We start from the raw sequence: 21596 nt of genomic DNA on the forward strand, positions 1-21596 counted from the left end.
TGAAGTAGAAAGTCAACTGGAAATAGTCTGAGTTTAAACCACAATTATTACCGTAGTCCTATTTGCTGTGTAAAGTACAGGAGAGAAAGATTTGGATAAGACTTGGAATTAGAAAATACAGAAAATATAAAGGTATATGCAAAGAAAAGTATGTTTAAAATATGTTTAAATCCCATGGTTAGGTTGTCTCTCTGGGTGTGGAAACGAATATATAATTGTAAATCCGTTAAATTTCTGTGCTGTACACGGGATTGTTGCAATGGAAAGTCGTTGAGAATTCTGTAAAATTCCAAACAGTTTTTGTGGCCATTTTTAAGAATCAGAATGGGAATGATTTATAAAACCTAAATAATAATCTCGTCCCTTTCCAATCTGGGGTCTGTAGGGGTGGAAGTACTGCAGATTGATATTAAATCCGAGTTAAGGTTGACCTTGTTTGTGTAACCAAGGAGAACCAAGTTCCTTGTGTTTTACATCAGTTACTTCTCTTCCAGTTAAAGAATCAGCGGAGTAGAAAATGCTGGAACATTTACAACATAATGAATAGAATCAAAAGTGTCTGAAGGCAGGGAGACAAAGAAAATATGATTACCTCCAAAGTGTTCATAATTTTTTCTTCCGTCCAGAAGAATCCTAGATTAAAGCTGACATTCACAAGAGCACAAGAGCTAAATAAAAACAGGTCATTGCTTGCACCTCGCTGTGGATGGTTTTGGTTCTATTGTGGGACTATCGGTGGTGGAAAAACTCTAATACCCTTGAGTTTACTGTCAGCAAAGCAGTTCTGGCAACTCCTAAAAGATGAGGCAGCATCTGAAGGAAAGGAGGTCGCACCCAGCTCCCAAGTAACTACCAAAGTAGCTAATGACATAGCTTTCTAATGGGATTTTATTTTTTTACCAAAAAAAGAACTAGTGAAATTAAAAAGAAAGAATGAAAGAGATAAAGGAAGGAAGGAAGGAAGGAGGGAAGGAAGGAAGGGAAGAAGGGAGGGAGAGAAAGAAAAGATAAAGAAACCCAGAAATTAACTACCCTAACGGTTTATTTGTCCACACCCTTTCCATACATTAATATAACTTTTTCATAATAGTAATCCAGCCTGCATTTCTATACTGTTGTTTAGTCTTAAATTATTTCCAAGTAGCTACCTGGTCTTTATTTTGAACTTTCAAAAATAATGCAGTCTCTAAGGACACGTTTAAAGGAGGGACTAAGAATTAGGCCCGGCTCCACATAAACACTCATTATTTTATTTCTTTTTAAAAATTATTTGTGCAAAGTTAGAATTTGGTTTGAATCTGCTTTTTCATATAATGTGACTTGAGATTTTTATGTCAGTTAAGATTCTTCAAAATATATGACTTATTGTTTTATTTTATCTGGTCATGTGGCCGTACTTTCTGGCCAGTACCTGAGTTTTGCCATTTAGATACCTCCGCATTTGTTCCATCACACATATCACAACTGTCATCCTTTGATTTATTTAAATTATTTTATTTTATTTTATTTTAATTTTGGCTGTGTTGGGTCTTCGTTTCTGTGCGAGGGCTTTCTCTAGTTGCGGCGAGCGGGGGCCACTCTTCATCGCGGTGCGCGGGCCTCTCACTATTGCGGCCTCTCTTGTTGCGGAGCACAGGCTCCAGACACGCAGGCTCAGTAGTTGTGGCTCACGGGCTTAGTTGCTCCGCGGCATGTGGGATCTTCCCATACCAGGGCTCGAACCCATGTCCCCTGCATTGGCAGGCAGATTCTCTACCACTGCGCCACCAGGGAAGCCCCCTTTGATTTATTTAACAGATCATTGTTGAGTGTTGCTACTTACCAGGTTATCGGCTAAGCACTGAATAGCTGGAGACAAACGCAGAAAAAGCCCTGCTGTCATTGAGCTTACATTTTTCTTAGGGTGACACACGTTTGGTTAAAGAGGCCCCCCCCCCAAAAAAAAAACCCAGCGAAGAATTGATCTTTGCCCACAAACTTTTGTTAACTTCCGAAGTATTTCCTTTAATCTAAATTCTGAATTTTGGACATCCTGGGTGGAAATATCCTGATATGGTCAAGAGGCTAGGTTTACGTGTCTAAATTGTCTCTAGAAGAGCCATAATAATTTATACTGCTGCCGTCAATATCCGAAAGTGCCCACGTATTCGCACTCTGCCCAGAGTAAAATCAAACAGCCCGTCTCACTGGTCTTCCCACACAAAATTTGCTATAAGCCCATTAGTTGCTTTGGGAAAATTTTTACCTAGGTTATGAGGCCTGGAGATAATATTTTCAGATACTGATTAGTACATGTCTACTGTCACTTGTATGTATATAGGAAAGCTCTCTTCGTGAGGGCAGCGGGCACGTTCCATGCTTCCTGGATTTACACTTGACGTACAGCGTTATCGGTTGAGGACTGTCTTTCACAAAGGGAAACTTCACGTAGCACAAGAACAGAGGCATGGACGCAAGGCTCAGTGTGAAATAGGTTCTTTTCCTGCAGGCAGATCAGTGCTGGAGGAGGGCTGGCTTCCCAGGGAGCCCAGACTCCGATGGCTGGGTCTGGGGAGCGAGTTGAAGGGGCCCCTTGTGTAACTCAGTCACCCGTCCCACCACGTAACAGTCCTGTGCAGCTGGGCGAGGGGCAGGCTTCTCTCTCCAGAAAGGGGTCCCTCACATAAGGCACATTGATCTGGACCACGGAACATCTGGCCTCGGACCACTAATCACTAATCAGGAAAACCCACTCTCTTCTGACCCAAAGCTACACCCGTAACAACAAAAATGAAGCAGTAATAGTTACCCAGAATATATAGTTCATGTGCAGTGCCAGGTATTGTTCTAAGTGCTTATATAATAATATATTTAATCTTTACACCACTGTGAGGCAGTTCCTATTATTCCCATTTTACAGATATGGAAACAGAGGCAAAGAATGTTTAAATAAATAACTCAAGGTCACACAGCCGGTGAAGTTAAGACCTACAGATGTGAATCTGGCAGGCTGTCTAAATTCTGTGCCCATCAACTTGTACTCTGGCTTCTTTCTCTCTCGGTATAAGCGTTGATAAATAGGAAAGAAACGCCAATGAGAAAGCCAGCCCGGCAACAAGGGGGAGAGCAAGGGTTCAGAATAAGGCACGTGGCAGTAAGTGGCGACTCTCACTTCCATGTGTTGTTGCCCTTTGCCGATGTGTCGGGCTCTGTGGACTTGTCGACCTCTTCATCTGTTCAGTGGGGCGAAGAAAGCACAGGTTGTTGTGAAGATTAGCAGTTCGTTCATTGGTTTGTGAATGCGTTTTTATTTATGAATTCATTTATCAAATATTCGTTGAGTATCATTCATGTGCCGATCGCCCCACTGGGTACCAGGGATTCAGCACAACTGTAGAGGGGCCGGAGCTCACAGAAAGCCCAGCTGATGAGGGGATTTAGGTCCCTTGGAGGGAGGCCTTAAACAGACTGAAATGTAGATGCTCATTAAAGGACTCGATTGAGGAGGACGCGTTGCGGTTATAGGGTTAGGAGTCCGGTGAGCTGGCGGGGAGGGGGCATCCCGGGCTCAGGAGGGCACGTGTGAGCGCGCCCAGGTGTGCGAGGAGTGTGTCCTTCGCCACAGCTAAAAATGCTCAGCACCGCGGTGATGTGCTTGGGTCGGAGGTCTGCGCTGGTGTTCGGGTGCGAAGACGAGAATCAGGACTGTGAACCTTATCTGAAGGACGAAGGAGAGGCCCGGCAGGAGGGCGAGCGCGAGCCGCGGCAGAACCGGCCGCCCGGTCTCCACCGTGAGATGGGCCGGGCTCCGCGGAGGAGGCGGTCCCAGGGCTACGGCGGAGATCCGGGCCGGAGAGGACCAGTGCCCGGAAGGGCGCGGGCGGGGCCGGGGGCGGGAGGGTCGGGCGGGGAAGACGTCACAAAGGAGATGCTCCGGTCGCCGTGCCCCCCGGGTCAGCCACGTGCTGCGGAGGCCGTCCCCGCCCACTGCTCTTGCCCGTCCGACTTACTGCAGAGCGGCTGCCCCAGCTCTGACCAGAACCGAGCAGTGCAGCCGGACGGAGCTGGAGAAAGACACCACGCCTTTAATTCTGCCTCACACTCGCGCTGGAGTGTTTCCGTGGTCCGTCCTCTGGCCTAATCCAGCAGGACGGAGGTTAAAGCGCCTTCCTTTCTCGCAACGTCAGCACACACTTCGCGCTCCCCGGGGGTGACCCTACCGCCTCCTTACGAAGTCCTCAGCCAGCGGGGTTACTGCGGCCCCCGGCAGGCCTGTCCTGACGGCCCGTCCCAGCTCTTACCTAAGGCAGACCGCTCCCCGGCAGCAGATCTCATACCCTCTGCGCCCTGGGCACCCCGGCGTTTCCACCCTGACGCCCCCGATGCACACGTGCTCCCTGACCTCGGCCCTGAGCTCTGAGCGTTCAACAGTGTGCACATCTGACTACTGACGTGTCCAGATGCGACATGTCTCAGACTTAGGACTGGACAATCGGAGGGGAACCCCAACAGTACGGAGATAAGAGAAAAATGGAAAAAAACAAAAACTAGAATTCTGTTGTTTTTTGCAGAACCAGGAAGAAGGAGGGCCGGTCAGCAGATATTTTCTAGAAAGTGGCAACGCCAGTGGCCTAGACAATGAACTGAGGCCACACTCAGGCCACACTGGACACACTTCACCATAAAGGCCCTCGGGTATGCGTGTCAATCCCCAGGGGTGTCCAGATGTAAGGGAACCTGTCAGTCGGTTTGGGGGCCTCACTAATAAAAAGATTGCAGAAGTAGGAATATAAAATTAGTCACAAAAGTGAACATTTAGAAGGAGGAAAAACCACGAGTCACTGGGCAGTGTCACCTGCCCCTGGAGGACACCCCCGTGTCCCTGTGACCTGGATCTCATCCTACAGCTGGACTTAGGAATTCAAGTCCAGTGGTCAGATTCTTCCTGGTGAGAGAAGGACAGGCCCTGCCCGAATGATGTGGAAGCAATTACAATAGTAATTGTCCCGCCAACCATCACACGAGGAGACACACGGGGAGCAGGGAGTGGAGACCGACGTCATCCAAAGTGGTTGACTCGTGTGCTGATGTTTGCAGAAACACTTGTCTTTCACGTTCTGCAAGGGAGACCATCTTAGTAAAAAAGATGTGTCTCTGCATTTTCTGAACATATTTGTAGCCCTTTTCTTTTTTTAAATAACAGTTTTTCTTAGAAGGTTTATTGATTGTTTTACATTTTATACCTCATTTTAAAATGATTCCAGTTCTTGGTTTTTTTTTTTTTTTTTTTTTTTTTTTTTTTTTTTTTTTTTCTTTTGCGGTACGCGGGCCCCTCACCGCTGTGGCCTCTCCCGCCGCGGAGCCCAGGCTCTGGACGCGCCGGCCCAGCGGCCATGGCTCACGGGCGCAGCCGCTCTGCGGCACGTGGGATCCTCCCGGACCGGGGCACAAACCCGCGTCCCCTGCATCGGCAGGCGGACTCCCAACCACTGCGCCACCAGGGAAGCCCCAGTTCTTGGTTTTTTAATGTATTGCTTTAAAATGTGTAATCACTTCCTAAAATCCAAGCTTCTTAAAATATGTTTTAATTTTGTTTCCTCCAATAATAGAACTAAATGTCCCTGATTCTTTTAGTCTCTTCACCGACTGCAAACTCAAGGAGCCTTGCTGCTCTCGGTGAGGACCTAGGTTCCCCTGACTGAGCTTGGGCTGTTGGAGCCCCAGCGGCAGATCAAAGCAAGAGTGACTTTGTCCGGAACACCCAGCCCCCTGTTCACAGCCTGCTTCCTTTCTTAATGCAATACAGTGATCACCATTGATAAAAATGTGATTTTATCTTTTATTTTTGTTTTCTTAGTAACATGTTCTTGGATTTATTAATATGCTAGCACGTACCCACTCTTCTGTTAGGGCTCCATAAACGCACAACTGTTACATAAAGTACTTATTTCTGTTTTTCCGAAACATCTTTCAAGTCCCAGAGTGCTAATTACTTATATCTCATTTTTAAAGATTTGTTTTATTGACCTATTTACACTCTTGAAAGCTCAAAGGCATCATTTCTTTTCCTTCTGGAAGTTCTCACCATTTCCCTTTGTCCTTATATAGTGACACACACATCCATATCATTTTTACATTATTATTTTTTCCTTAAGTTATACCATTTGCATTACATTTTCTGTGTCAGGTGTGAACAAAACACTGATGTGTCAAATGTTTTAAATAATTGTACATGATTTCTGTGACTGATCTGATGATTCCTCAAGTGTTTCTTTGTCCTTTTAGTTATAAAAAGTACAGCCTTACAGTGTTTTCATGAAGCTTCCAAAGCAGTTCAAGGTCCTTTTTTCAAACAAACAAATATCTCTTAGGAAAAGGACGTGTTAATAAAAGGATTCAGTTGCTTCTTCTCATGAAGGACTTAATGCACAAAAGATATTTAATCTTGCTTTCCAAATAAACCAAAATCCTCTCTCTTTCTCGATATCTAAGTGTCTAGGGGGCATTCCTTACCCATGTAAGTGGGTCTAAGAGCAAGATATTTATGAATTATTACAACTTCATGTTGCAGAATTCCCTTCCCCTTCATTCTGCGTTAGAAGCACAGCCTGACTATCATTCTGAAAATAAGCACTGGGGAGCAATGCTTTTCAAAATCTCAATATTTTAGGCTTCCCTGGTGGCGCAGTGGTTGAGAGTCCGCCTGCTGGTACAGGGGATGCGGTTTCATGCCCCGGTCCGAGAAGATCCCACATGCCGCGGAGCGGCTGGGCCCGTGAGCCGTGTCCACTGAGCCTGCGTGTCTGGAGCCTGTGCTCCACAACGGGAGAGGCCACAGCAGTGAGAGGCCCACGTACCGCAAAAAAAAAAAAACTTAATATTTTAATGTACTCCACTAATTTTAATAAAATATGACAGTATAACTATGTTAGGAAAACTTTCCTAGAATATTCTAAATAAAAATTTATATAACATAAAATATGAATAAATTGAATATTTTTGAAGTATTTAAAATAAGTGACAACTTATCTCTATATGAATTGTCTGGTTAGTAAAATTTTGTGTGGGCAGTTAGTAGAACATAGACTTTGTGTAGGAGAAAGCTAGAAAATTAGTTTTGTTGCCCAAATCAATTTGGTGCCAATCTCAAGGATTCATCCCTTAAGAAGAGGATTACTTGTAATCCTCTACTCAGTTCAGATTCCTTCCTTCAGGTCTATTTTAAGTTTTTCCATAATCTTTTCAGACTTAAGACTTTTGGATTTCTGTTTACAGAAAGTTTCTGCCTTGCAAATTTCCAATTGTATGAAATGTTAAAACTGTTTGACCTTCCAAAAGCTTATATTACTGTTTTTAAAAGTGAAAATACAGTTTTAATACTGAAGATGTGGTACATGTATCAATGGAATATTACTCAGCCATAAAAAGGAATGAAATTGGGTCATTTGTAGAGACGTGGATGGACCTAGAGACTGTGATACAGAGTGAAGTAAGTCAGAAAGAGAAAAACAAATATCATATATTAACGCATATATGTGGAACCTAGAAGAATGGTACAGATGAACTGGTTTGCAGGGCAGAAATAGAGACACAGATGTAGAGAACAAACGTATGGACACCAAGGGGGGAAAGTGGTTGGGGCGTGGTGGTGGAATGAACTGGGAGACTGGGATTGACATGTGTACACTGATGTGTATAAGGTAGATGACTAATAAGAGCCTGCTGTATAAAAAAATAAATAAAATTTTAAAAAAACTGAAGGAAACCAGTTGTCAGACCCTTGAAGAAAAGTGTTGAAATCTCCTTCAAACTGGTCTAGAATACCTTATTTATTTATCTTATTTTACTTTTTGGCTGCATTGGGTCTTTGTCGCGGTGTGCCGGCTTCTCACTGCGGTGGCCTCTCTTGTTGCAGAGCATGGGCTCTAGGCTCACAGGCTTCAGTAGTTGTGGCGCGCAGGCTCAGTAATCGTGGCTCGCGGGCTCTAGAGTGCAGGCTCGGTAGTTGTGGCACACGGGCTTAGTTGCTCCGCGGCATGTGGGATCTTCCCGGACCAGGGCTCGAACCCGTGTCCCCGGCGTTGGCAGGCGGATTCTTAACGACCATGGCACCAGCGAAGTCCCTTTTGTTTTTTAATGATGCAGTGGCATAGGGAGTTTGCAGTACCAGTTTTCAATCACATCACTTTGTTTTTATTAATAATAACTATACTTTTACTGTTACACATTACTTTATCAAGAAAAGTATTGTTCTTGTTATTTTGCTAGTTGTTTCTTTAGAATGCCATCAACTTCTGTGGTTGACAGTGTTTCTTACAGAAGCTCGGCAGCACACACTGTGCACTGCCCACCTCGTCTTACTCATCCTTTGCATATTTTAAAGAGTTGGATAGATCAGGCCCATTGCTCACCATCCCAAAAAGTGAAGATTAGAGGAACCCTAGGTGACAACTACTCGAGTGCTGTGTAGAAGTTGCACATAAGGATCCCACTTTCTGGAACCTTGCTGCTCTGTCCTGCCAGCCTGTCATGGTTACACTGAGTGTGTCGAGACACACTGTTAGAGATGGACTTTGGAGCGGGTTAGGTTTTCTCGTTGTTTAATACATGCACGGACCTGATTGATTAAATTTAACTTATGTGAGTAGATTTCATTACTTGTTTCTTCCGCTTTCAGTTTGGCAGCTTTAAAATTGTTCTATTTCATCTGTAAGGAAAAGAGTCTCTCTGGCTCTGAAATATCCAAAATATTTTCAATTAACGTATTTTTCTAAATAACAAAATTAGAACGTTAAATTCTACATTTGGGATTACATCTATCAATCAGTTGGATCTTGTCAAAATCAACAGTGTTCCTAATTAAAAAAAAACTATGTATTGAGAAAATTCTTCATCGAGTTTCAATTTGTCGTGGCCAACAAAATATCATTGAGAGGAAAATAATGCACTCCTGTGAGATGTTTTCTTTTCCGAGGATATACGTAGCTGTAGTTACAGAGGTGTGTGTGTGTGTGTGTGTGTGTGTGTGTGTGTGTGTGTGTAGTTTTCTGATTTGGAAATATTCGTTATGATGTTTTGGAAGTAATAGCTAGCCTTTTGATATATTTTTGTTTTATCAAAACATGGAATAAAGTTCAGTTTTGCTTTAGAGTTACTGTAGTTATTCTCTTCCTGTATCATTGTTCGTTTGGAAGAGCAAATGTACTTAATAGGAACTAAGACAATTCTTAGCAATAGATTTATGGTTACTCTTATCCCATTAGATAATTTTACTACTTTCTTCTTTGTTTCCCTAAAGTGTGTTTGTACTTCAACCATCCGTCACGTACCACATGTTTCTGTTCAGTTTCTAAATACCATACTAACGTGATTACCAGGTTAGCTGGTTGAGGGAAAGAGCAGGCGTGTGTACAGTAGGAATCAGCAGCAGGTTGCCTGGGCTCGACTTCTGGTAAATCTCTGATAAATTACTTAGCTATCTTTATTTCAGAATTCTCACCATTATGTCAGGAATTATAATTATAGCTACCTTCTGGGTTGTTGGTTTGAAGAAGTAAGCTAAGAAAGGGTACTTCATAAGCGCTGGATAAATGTTAGGGATTTCTGTCTCTGAATTGCTCTTGAAATGTGTGTCACCCTAAAGTGGCATCGGTCATGTCCTCCAAGGTGGTTCCTCTACTTTTATCCCATTTTGTGAATGATACGACCTTCTGGCAAATGTAAAGGGCTAGATGTGTTTTTCCTTAGTCCAAATAACTATTGAATGATGTGTCCCTTCCATCCCTGGAATCAGAGGACAGTCTTTTGAGCAAGTGCTGGAAATGAAGTGACTGGACTCACGTCTCTGGGATGAGATCACTGTGACTCTTCAAGGTCACCTTTCCCTGGTGTGACATCAGCTCTGTGACAACCACACACATCACAGAAAGAGAACTCAGGCCCCAGAGACCAGAGACAAGGCTGTCATTCAATGGCAGATCTTTCTGGTACCACGTCCCAAGTGGAAGCCACGCACGGACGCCTCCGTCCTGGCCGTGGGAGCCTCTGAGGAGTCATTCCCGGGACCTCTTGCTGCACAGCCAGCAGCAGAGGTGGGAACACAAGCCTGGCTGGTTGACCCCTGGTGCTTCTCTTTCTCCACTGCCCTCCATTAGGGGACTTTCTTTGAGCATATAATTGTCTCCATCATTGAAATTCCTACAACTCACGCATCCACCTGCTTAGCTGTGCGCCAGAGGGAGGAGGGGGCAGGCGTGCACGCCGCTTCTGCAGAAGGGGTGCTTGTGTAACAGGCAATTTCATCTTAAAGACTTGCTTATTCTGGGGCTTCCCTGGTGGCACAGTGGTTAAGAATCTGCCTGCCAATGCAGGGGACACGGGTTCAAGCCCTGGTCCAGGAAGATCCCACACGCCGCCAAGCCGCTAAGCCTGTGCACCACAACTACCGAGCCTGCGCTCTAGAGCCCACAAGCCACAACTACTGAGCCCGCAAGCCACAACTACTGAAGCCCACGTGCCTAGAGCCCGTGCTCAGCAACAAGAGAAGCCACCACAGTGAGAAGCCCGCACACCGCAATGAAGAGTAGCCCCCGCTCGCCGCAAGTAGAGAAAGCCCGTGCGCAGCAACGAAGACCGAACGCAGCCAAAAATAGATAAATAAATTAAATAAAATAAATTTAAAAAAAAAAAGACTTGCTTAATCTACCGATTCAAGCACTATGAACCCAACAGTCTTCTCCTGATGTGCTCACATAGAATTTGCACATCATGTCAGGGATCCTGGTATAACCAGATCTTAATGGGCTTGGGCTTCTTGACTTGGGGACAGAAAGCTGGTGAACGAAGGTTGGTGAACACACGGTGTAAAATTACGTGATTGTGTTCCAAGCACTGCAAAGAGACTCAGTTTCCTCACCAGACTGTGAGGTGTTGCCCTTATGAGGCTCCAGAGCCAGCCCCTCTCTGCTGGGCAAGGCTTGAGGCCCACGAGCACTGGAAGGTGAGGGAGAGCGGCAGAGGGGGACATGGGCAGAGGACGGCAGTCGCTCTGTCCACCACTTCCGCCCACGCCCCCCAGCCCGCCTCTCGGGCTTGTCTCCCTTTGTTCACCAGCCTCCCGTTTGACCTCTGGTCCTCGTGGGCAGCACCCCGGGCCCTGGTCACACGGAAGCAAAGGCTGCAACACAGCAGGGAGACTGAAGGCGCGTGCTCACAGCTCCTCCCGGCTCGGTCCCCCTGACAGTAGATGCCCTGCAGTGGAGAGACCTCCCATCTGCACTGGGTTTCCGTCCGAAGGACCCTAAGGACAGGACATGCACACACAGTATGATACAATTCAACACATATTTAAGCGTCATTCTGTTTGGTGTATCTTCTCCCCTATACTGCTGTTTTTTCCGGGGAAGTGCTTTCAAATACACAGAAGTCATAGCTAGCCATCTAAACAAAAGAGAAATTGACACAGAATGTATTTATTAATTGATCTGATAATTTGGGAGCTAATACAATACATGCTGTATAATAGATCACTTGTAACGCGTAAACTAAGATTTCATCAAATTTGATTGCAGAAATTAAACTTATTTTGGACAGAAGAGTACCTGTATGCTTTGTATTTATGTAAAATCAGAGTTATAAACGTCCTGTGATTGTATTTTATTTGTGTAGGAACATAAAGTGAGTCAGTGAACATTATAAAGCATATAGGTTTTTAAAAGTCAGTCATGGAAAAGAATTACATACAGAAGGAGAGAGGGGTATTTTCATTCCAGCCATAAGTGATGGCTCTGAGTTGTACCGTGCTCCATTATTTTTATAATGTCTATTTTCCAACAATGTTATGTATATTAAAGCATATTTCCTTAGTGTATATATGTGTGTATGTTTGCGGCATTTTATATAGTTTTAAATTATTCATTGTTATATGTACTTATGTATACCACATAACCTATTTTCTATTCAACAGAAATGTGTAAAAATGACAATACTCTTATTTTTGTATGCATGAAAGGAAACTTATTCTTGAAATATGTTGGTTTTTTGGGGGTTTTTTGTTTTTCTTTTTTTTGCGGTACGCGTTGCGGAGCACAGGCTCCGGACGCGCAGGCTCAGCGGCCATGGCTCACGGGCCCAGCCGCTCCGCGGCATGTGGGATCTTCCCGGACCGGGGCACGAACCCGTGTCCCCTGCATAGGCAGGCGGACTCTCAACCACTGCGCCACCAGGGAAGCCCTTGAAATATGTTTTGATGGTTGTACTACTAGGTAGAAAAATGGGCGGGGACCCAAAGTGACTCAGAAGGATCCAGTACAGCTAACGGTCCTTCATGGAACCTCACTTTCTTCCCAATCAATTGCCAGTCGCATTGCTTTCGATGCCATTTTTACACCAATAATTATGAAACTATTCAGAACTCTGCCCTGCAACCCACCTCATGTCTTTATTGCCAGCTGGACGCTCCATGTGGGCGTCTGACCCACATCTCCCAGGGGACGTGCCCCCGCTCCAGACACCCCCTCGCCGGCGGCCTGACCCACCCGCCATTCACGTCCAAGAACTCAGGCACCGACCTCCAGTCTGTCTGTCACACCTGGCACCTCAGCAGATGCATCCCACCCGTCTCCACGACGCCAGCACCCTCGCGCCTCCCCGCGTTAGTCTTACCGTTTCTCACGCATCTTCCTGCCTTAAAACTTGCCCCCGTTAGCGTTCAGTTCGAAGCGAAGCAAGATCCAGAGTTTTCAGGCACCTGCAGGGGGCCGCGGCCCGGACCACCACCCTCTGCACAGCCACCCGCCGCCCGCCCCACTTCCTCCGTCCTGCGCTGGCTCACGGCAGCCGTCCCAGATATCCCAAATACTAGTTTACTCTCTCCCTTCATGCCTGCCCTCAAATGTCACCTCCTTGAAGAGCCCTTTCTTATCATTCTGTATAAATGGCACGGCCCCTGGGGCTGGCACCCCGCAAAGCGCTAACAGGCTTTCCCGACATCTGACCTGTTAGGAATAAGCATTTCCTTGTTTGCGCTCTGATTTGTCTCATCCCCGCTCAAAACAAGTCTCCGTGAGACAGAGGTGCTCAGTGCTTGGACTGCACACCACAGCAGTGCTTGGCACACAGCAGGCGTGCAGAACTTTCCTGGGTGAACATCAGCTGAGCACCCACCATGGGCACTGGACTGGGCCAAGATAAAATACTTTCTGAGGTTGCAGGGGGTATGTGCAATCTGGAACGCCACCCGAAAATGTTTCCACAGTTGAAAGTTATTATTACTTGTTTAAAAAGAAGTATCACTAGAAAAAAGAGACGAAAAGACAGCATCTAATGGTCCTGGATGTAAACAGCATTCAGTTTTATCCTGAGTTGTTCTTTAACAAATGACCCAGGAGCCAGGCCGGAGATGATACCATCTATATCATGAGTACTAATTGGGCAGTTTGGCCCCCAGACCTCCCCTTCATCTGACTAAATGTGCAGGATTAATTGAACACATTTTATGAGAGGCTTGCTGGCCAGATACCACTTCTCACAATTATCTTCACTTTTTAAATCTCCACAGACACGGCTCTCAAACAGGATCCTGGGGTACATAAACAGAGGTGTGATTTTAGGTGACACAAGGAACCCCCTTTATGTCTCATGCCAGTCAGATCCGGACGAGTCCATCCTGGCTAGCTGGCATCTGTTACTACTCGAGGGATTAGGAAAAAGTTGATAAGTTTCAGTGGAGAGATACTAAGGTCATTAAATAGCTAAGGCACGGTACCCCCGAGGAAAGGTAAAACAGTTTGCTTCACTTGGTTTCATAAAGAGAAAGCCGAAAGGTGGCTTGATAATTGTCCTCAAGGATACAAAAGGTTACTTTTTAAGAAGTGGTGACCACTTGTTTTCAATCGCATCTGAAGAGAGATTAAGAATAAATTAGTGTACGCTGCAGTGTGAGGGATCCTGTTTTCAGGAAAGGAAAATTAGGAGATTGAAGAACAGTCTTCACATACCAAGTATTAAAGGCTGAGAATTAGAGTTTCATTCTTTGGAAATACTTGCAGGCGGCACTGTTTGGATTATTTCTTAAAGGCAGGACCAAATGACCAGCCACAATTCCTACTGACCCTTAATGTCCACATCTGTAGGAACAACTAGTACATTTCTCAGACCCCCCACACTGGACAGCCTGTTCTCCTAAAAGCCATCGGGTCTTTGGATTTCAAAGCATGGATTTGAGGATTTTTTTTTTAGTATGATGTAATTATCCTCAGAACTAGAATATTAGGATTGAAATCTGAAAGATGAATCTCGTAACTATTAACTAAAACCATTCATCTCCATAGGCGATATGGAAAGTCAACCCTGAATACTATTGTAAGAAATTAATGTTATTGTTTTATGTGTCTCTGGTTGGTTTGTTTTCTGGTGCTAGTTGTGCTAATTTATCGTAGTGATGCTTCTATTTGTTTCAATAATAATGTCTTTGGGAAAATGCTGATATCAATCAATAATGAAAACTGATTAAAGGATATTAAATAAGAAGTCAAAAATGCAAAGCAGATACAAGGGTAAAAGTTTCTTTTAATAATTGTATTTTGTTTATATGCCATATACTTTTTAAACGCATTACCATATAAGAAAGCACTTTTCCCTTTGAAGGTACACAGCATTTTTCCACATGGCCTGGTTGGCTTTACTGAAACTCTTCTTTTTTCTACGTAGGGTTTTCCTTTCTCTTTCCTGTCAAAAGCTAAATCTAGCACATATTAAGCTAGTGAAGGAGCATAAGCCAGGCTGTGTGGATAGACTGAAACACGGGGATCCTTATCAAAGCTGTGACAGAGGGTGGGTTAGAGTACAGGGCCTCAGCTGGGTCAGTATATCCCACAGCCCCCGCCTAGAGCCCTGGACAAACAGCCTTGGCTTTGCTCAGAGATTAGTGTAGTTGTGTGTGAATCAGGTAAATTCCATGCCAGATGGGACACTGCTTGGGAGAAAGTTATTCTCTTAAACTATCACTCTCCTAGGGTCCTGGCGGAATGCATTCCAAACTCACTTTTCTAAGCCACTCCCCCCCATAGATTTCTGAAACTAAGAATTCTAATCTTAGAACATGTGTTCTAATGCCAACAGTAAAAAAAAATTGTGAATGGCAGGTATATATTTTTTAACATCTTTATTGGGGTATAATTGCTTTATAACGGTGTGTTAGTTTCTGCTTTATAACAAAGTGAATCAGCTATACGTATACCTATATCCCTACATCCCTTCCCTCTTGCGTCTCCCTCCCACCCCTCTATGTGGCCACAAAGCACCAAGCAGATCTCCCTGTGCTATGTGGCTGCTTCCCACTAGTGTTCGACTTTACATTTGGTAGTGTATATATGTCCATGCCACTCTCTCACTTCGCCCCAGCTTACCCTTCCCCCTCCCTGTGTCCTCAGGTCCGTTCTCTACATCTGCGTATTTATATTTGTTTTTCTCTTTCTGACTTACTTCACTCTGTATGACAGACTCTCACTCTATCTACCTCACTACAAATAACTCAATTTTTTCTTTTTATGGCTGAGTAATATTCCATTGTATATATGTGCCACATCTTCTTTATCCATTCATCTGTCGATGGACACTTAGGTTGCTTCCAGGTCCTGGCTTTTGTAAAGAGAACTGCAATGAACATTGTGGTACATGACTCTTTTTGAATTATAGTTTTCTCAGGGTATATGCCCAGTAGTGGGATTGCTGGGTCGTATGCTAGTTCTATTTTTAGTTTTTTTAAGGAACCTCCATACTGTTCTGCATAGTGGCTATATCAATTTACAGTCCCACCAACAGTGCAAGAAGGTTCCTTTTTCCCCACACCCTCTCCAGCATTTATTGTTTGTAGATTTTTTGATGATGGCCATTCTGACTGGTGTGAGATGATATCTCATTGTAGTTTTGATTTGCATTTCCCTAATGATTAATGATGTTGAGCATTCTTTCATGTGTTTGTTGGCAATCTGTATATCTTCTTTGGAGAAATGTCTATTCAGGTCTTCTGCCCATTTTTGGATTGGGTTGTTTGTTTTTTTGATATTGAGCTGCATGAGCTGCTTGTAAATTTTGGAGATTAATGCTTTGTTAGTTGCTTCACTTGCAAATGTCTCTCCCATTCTGAGGGTTGTCTTTTGGTCTTGTTTATGGTTTCCTTTGCTGTGCAAAAGCTTTTAAGTTTCATTAGGTCCCATTTGTTTATTTTTGTTTTTATTTCCATTTCTCTAGGAGGTGGGAGGTGGTTCAAAAAGGATCTTGCTGTGATTTATGTCATAGAGTGTTCTGCCTATGTTTTCCTCTAAGAGTCTGATAGTGTCTGGCCTTACATTTAGGTCTTTCATCCATTTTGAGTTTATTTTTGTGTATGGTGTTAGGGGGTGTTCTAATTTCATTCTTTTACATGTAGCTGTCCAGTTTTCTCAGCACCACATATTGAAGATGCTGTCTTTTCTCCAGTGTATATTCTTGCCTCCTTTATCAAAGATAAGGTGACCATATGTGCATGGGTTTATCTCTGGGCTTTCTATCCTATTCCATTGATCTATATTTCTGTTTTTGTGCCAGTACCATACTGTCTTGATTACTGTAGCTTTGTAGTATAGTCTGAAGTCAGGGAGCCTGATTCCTCCAGCTCCATTTTTCTTTCTCAAGATTGCATTGGCTATTCAGGGTCTTTTTTGCTTCCATACAAATTGTGAAATGTTTTGTTCTAGTTCTGTGAAAAATGCCATTGATAGTTTGATAGGGATTGCATTGAATCTGTAGATTGCTTTGGGTAGTATAGTCATTTTCACAATGTTGATTCTTCCAATCCAAGAATATAGTATATCTCTCCATCTGTTGGTATCATCTTTAATTTCTTTCATCAGTGTCTTATAGTTTTCTGCATACAGGTCTTTTGTCTCCTTAGGTAGGTTTATTCCTAGGTATTTTATTCTTTTTGTTGCAGTAGTAGATGGGAGTGTTTCCTTAATTTCTCTTTCAGATTTTTCATCATTAGTGTATAGGAATGCAAGAGATTTCTGTGTGTTAATTTTGTATCTTGGTACTTTACCAAATTCATTGATTAGTTCTAGTAGTTTTCTGGTAGCACATTTAGGATCCTTTATGTATAGTATCATGTCATCTTCAAACAGTGACAGTTTTACTTCTTGTTTTCTGATTTGGATTCCTTCTATTTCTTTTTCTTCTCTGATTGCTATGGCTAAAACTTCCAAAACTATGTTGAATAATAGTGGTGAGAGGGGGCAGTCTTGTCTTGTCCCTGATCTTAGTGGAAATGGTTTCAGTTTTTCACCATTGAGAACAATGTTGCCTGTGGGTTTGTTATATACGGCCTTTATTATGTTGAGGTAACTTCCCTCTATGCCTACCTTTCTGGAGGGTTTTTATCATAAATGCGTGTTGAATTTTGTAAAAAGCTTTTTCTGCATCTATTGAGTTGATCATGTTTTTTATTCCTCAATTTGTTAATATGGTGTATCACATTGATTGATTTGCATATATTGAAGAATCCTTGCATTCCTGGAATAAACCCCACTTGATCATGATATATGATCCTTTTAATGTGCTGTTGGATTCTGTTTGCTAGTATTTTGTTGAGGATTTTTGCATCTATGTTCATCAGTGATATTGGCCTGTAGGTTTCTTTCTTTGTGACATCTCTGTCTGGTTTTGGTATCAGGGGGATGTTAGCCTTGTAGAATGAGTTTTGGAGTGTTCCTCCCTCTGCTATTTTTTGGAAGAGTTTGAGAAAGATGGGTGCTAGCTCTTTGCTAAATGTTTGATAGAATTTGCCTATGAAGCCATCTGGTCCTGGGCTTTTGTTTGTTGGAAGATTTCTATCACAGTCTCAATTTCAGTGCTTGCGATTGGTCTGTATATATTTTCTATTTCTTCCTGGTTCAGTCTTAGAAGGTTGTGCTTTTCTAAGAATGTGTCCATTTCTTCCAGCTTGTCCATTTTATTGGCATATAGTTGCTTGTAGTAATATCTCATGATCCTTTTATTTCTGCAGTGTCAGTTGTTACTTCTCCTTTCTCATTTCTAATTCTGTTGATTTGAGTCTTATCCCTTTTTTCCTTGATGAGTCTAGCTAATAGTTTATCGATTTTGTTTATCTTATCAAAGAACCACCTTTTAGTTTTACTGATCTTTGCTATCATTTCCTTCATTTCTTTTTCATTTATTTCTGATCTGTTCTTTATGATTTCTTTCCTTCTGCTAACTTTGGGGTTTTTTGTTCTTCTTTCTCTAATTGCTTTAGGTGTAAGGTTAGGTTGTTTATTTGAGATGTTTGTCATTTCTTGAGGTGGGATTGTATTGCTATAAACTTCCTTCTTAGAACTGCTTTTGCTGTATCCCGTAGGTTTTGGGTCTTCGTGTTTTCATTGTCATTTGTCTCTAGGTAGTTTTTGATTTCCTCTTTGATTTCTTTAGTGATCTCTTGGTTATTTAGTAGGGTATTGTTTAGCCTCCATGTGTTTGTATTTTTTACAGATTGTTTCCTGTAATTGATATCTAGTCTTATAGGGTTGTGGTCAGAAAAAATATTTGATATGATTTCGATTTTCTTAAATTTACCAAGGCTTGATTTGTGACCCAAGATATGATCTATCCTGGAAAATGTTCCATGAGCACTTGAGAAGAAAGTGTATTCTGCTGGTTTTGGATGGAATGTCCTATAAATATTCATTAAATCCATCTTGTTTAATGTGTCATTTAAAGCTCGTGTTTCCTTATTTATTTTCATTTTGGATGATCTGTCCATTGGTGAAAGTGTGGTGTTAAAGTCCCCTACAATTATTGTGTTACTGTCAATTTTCCCTTTTATGGCTGTTAGCATTTGCTTTAGGTATTGAGGTACTCCTATGTTGGGTGCATAAATATTTATAATTGTTATATGCTCTTCTTGGATTGATCCCTTGATTGTTATGTAGAGTTCTTCATCGTCTCTTGTAACAGTCTTTATTTTAAAGTCAGTTTTGTCTGTTATGATAATTGCTACCCCAGCTTTCTTTTGACTTCCATTTGCATGGAATATCTTTCTCCACCCTCACTTTCAGTCTGTATGTGTCCCTAGGTCTTAAGTGGTCTCTTGTAGACAGCATATATACAGGTCTTGCTTTTGTATCCATTCAGCCAATCTATGTCTTTTGGTTGGAGCATTTAATCCACTTACATTTAAGGTAATTATCGATATGTATGTTCCTATTACCATTTTCTTAATTGTTTTGGGTTTTTTATTGTAGGTCTTTTTCTTCTCAGGTGTTTCCTGCCTAGTAAAGTTCCTTTAGCATTTGTTGTAAAGCTGGTTTGGTGGTGCTGAATTCTCTTAGCTTTTGCTTGTCTGTAAAGGTTTTCATTTCTCTGTGGAATCTGAAGGAGATCCTTGCTGGGTAGAGTAATCTTGGTTGTAGTTTTTTTCCCTTTGATCACTTTAAATATGTCCTGCCACTCCCTTCTGGCTTGCAGAGTTTCTGCTGAAAGATCAGCTGTTAACCTTATGTGGATTCCCTTATATGTTATTTGTTGCTTTTCCCTTAGGTATATATATTTTTTAACACATTTTACCTTTAATTCTAGGATCTCTGAATTTTTAGAATATGTTTTTGTTTAAGTCACTTGATCTTTGTAAGTCTTAATTTTCTCAGAAATAGAAATCATAATGGCTAATGTCTGTAAGAGCATTTTGTAGTATATGTGATGTGCTGGGACAGGATTCACACACCCGTCTGGGCACACACACACACACACACACACACACAATGCCTAAAGAAGGGCACAAAAGTCAAACTTGCCTGCATAATAAACATTCAGACAAGCATGTTTCTTTTTCAATGTGAATACTGTTTGTTAATTTTATTAGAAAAGGAGCCTTTCTGACTCTCCTGCTACAGCCTGCATTCCACCATAAGTGGTATCACAGGTTTGTGTGTGTTTGTGTGTGTGTGTGTGTGTGTGTGTGTGTGTGTGTACTGGACCGTAATTTGGACCTGGAGTCTGATCCAATCCAGTTTTGTAGTAATAGTCAATATTAGTTATGGTGATATTGTGATTAATAATGATACTGTGTGAAAAAAAATAATGATACTGTGTGATATTAGTGATTAATGGAGCACTTAATATACATGTCACTTTTCTAAGCAATATGTAAATATATCAACTAATTTCATCTTTATAAGAAATTCAGGCAGGTATATCATCCTCTTTTAAGAAATACCTGCACTGATTCTAGGAGAAGCAGAAATAAGAGGTAGAACTGACATCTGAACTTGGGCTGAGTGACTCCCAAATGATCTGATCTGAGTCACTAGGGCCAAGCAGCTTCTAAAATGGGGACCAACACATCCAAGACCTATTTCCCTCTTCAGGGAAAGGAAGATTATAGCCTATTTTCATGGATTATTGTAAAGATTAATTTAGAGACTGTATCTGAGGAATACGCTTCATGTTTTCTCTGAAATTTGCCATTATGTCCATTTATATCAGGGATTCCAGTTTCCCAGGGAAAAGGAGCAAATTTAAACTTTTATTCCTTCTTTTCCCAGATGAGGCAACTAAAATCCTCCAAAATGAATTGACTTACATTATACAGCGTGTTCACTTGGATTGATTGTAATTGATTTTTTAATATCTAAAATGCCTTGAGTTTTCTTTTAAATTAATTTAAAAATAATAGTTGTAAGTATTTATTTCGGTTACTTTTTTCAGAAGTTGAAATTTTTACTCTTCAGATCATGAGATTTACCTGTGAACATATGAGTAATAATTTAAAGGCCAGATGAGTTTGAAAATAGTTACTCTGGCAGGTATTCAGTGACATTTTACTAGAAAAGTAATTTTAATACCTTGATATCTGCCATAGCTATAAAAATGGAAATACTAACATTCATGTATATTACCTTCACCTACTTTTCCTGTATTTCTATATAGCACAAAAAAGTCAAAGTTACGTAATTATTGAGTTAATATAATTTAAAATGCAAGCTATTTTTCCACATTGGTCATATTGGCTGAATAAGACATGAATATCCTTTTCATTCTGTGACGTATGGAATCAGGTTTATAGTATTCTGAGTCATTGCCCCAACTTTCTCTTTTACAATTTTTCCTCAATTCCTAGCTGCATTCTTTTTACCTTTTAACATCTCTGAAGTTGCTACACATACAGATGTGTGAACACATTAGTTGAAAACTTCTATTAAGACCAAGAAATGGCCACGTCAGAGTCTTCTTGACTTAATGAAATACAGTTACATAAGTAAGGTAAATGTGTATTTTTTTAAAAGCAATAAAATTTCTGAGACATGTTAGACACAGTTTTTTCATATCTCATGTAGAAGAATATTCCTATGATAGTTTAAGGGTTATAGAAATCAACTCAATATGAGAGACCATGCTTATGAAGCTCTTTAAATTTGCAAATACATTAATAAGTATTGCTTAATTTCATCATCTTCACAGCTCTGTAAGGAAAAAGAGAAATTGTGTGTTATCCATCTGTACAGTAAGGAATTGAATCTCAAGCATTCAATGCTTTGGTAGTTACCTTGCTAGTAAGAGATGAAGCCAGAAATCCTAATTTCTATCTT

General features: G+C 41.9%; 1 protein-coding gene across 2 annotated transcripts in view; it reads left to right on the forward strand.

The window, feature by feature from the left end:
- The window catches only part of SNTG1 (syntrophin gamma 1), a 199812-nt gene that overhangs the window by 143966 nt on the left and 34250 nt on the right, over nucleotides 1-21596 (forward strand). The gene's annotated exons all lie outside the window — the stretch shown is intronic.

This window comes from Tursiops truncatus, chromosome 17, assembly GCF_011762595.2.
Source record: "Tursiops truncatus isolate mTurTru1 chromosome 17, mTurTru1.mat.Y, whole genome shotgun sequence".
Lineage (NCBI taxonomy): Eukaryota > Metazoa > Chordata > Mammalia > Artiodactyla > Delphinidae > Tursiops > Tursiops truncatus.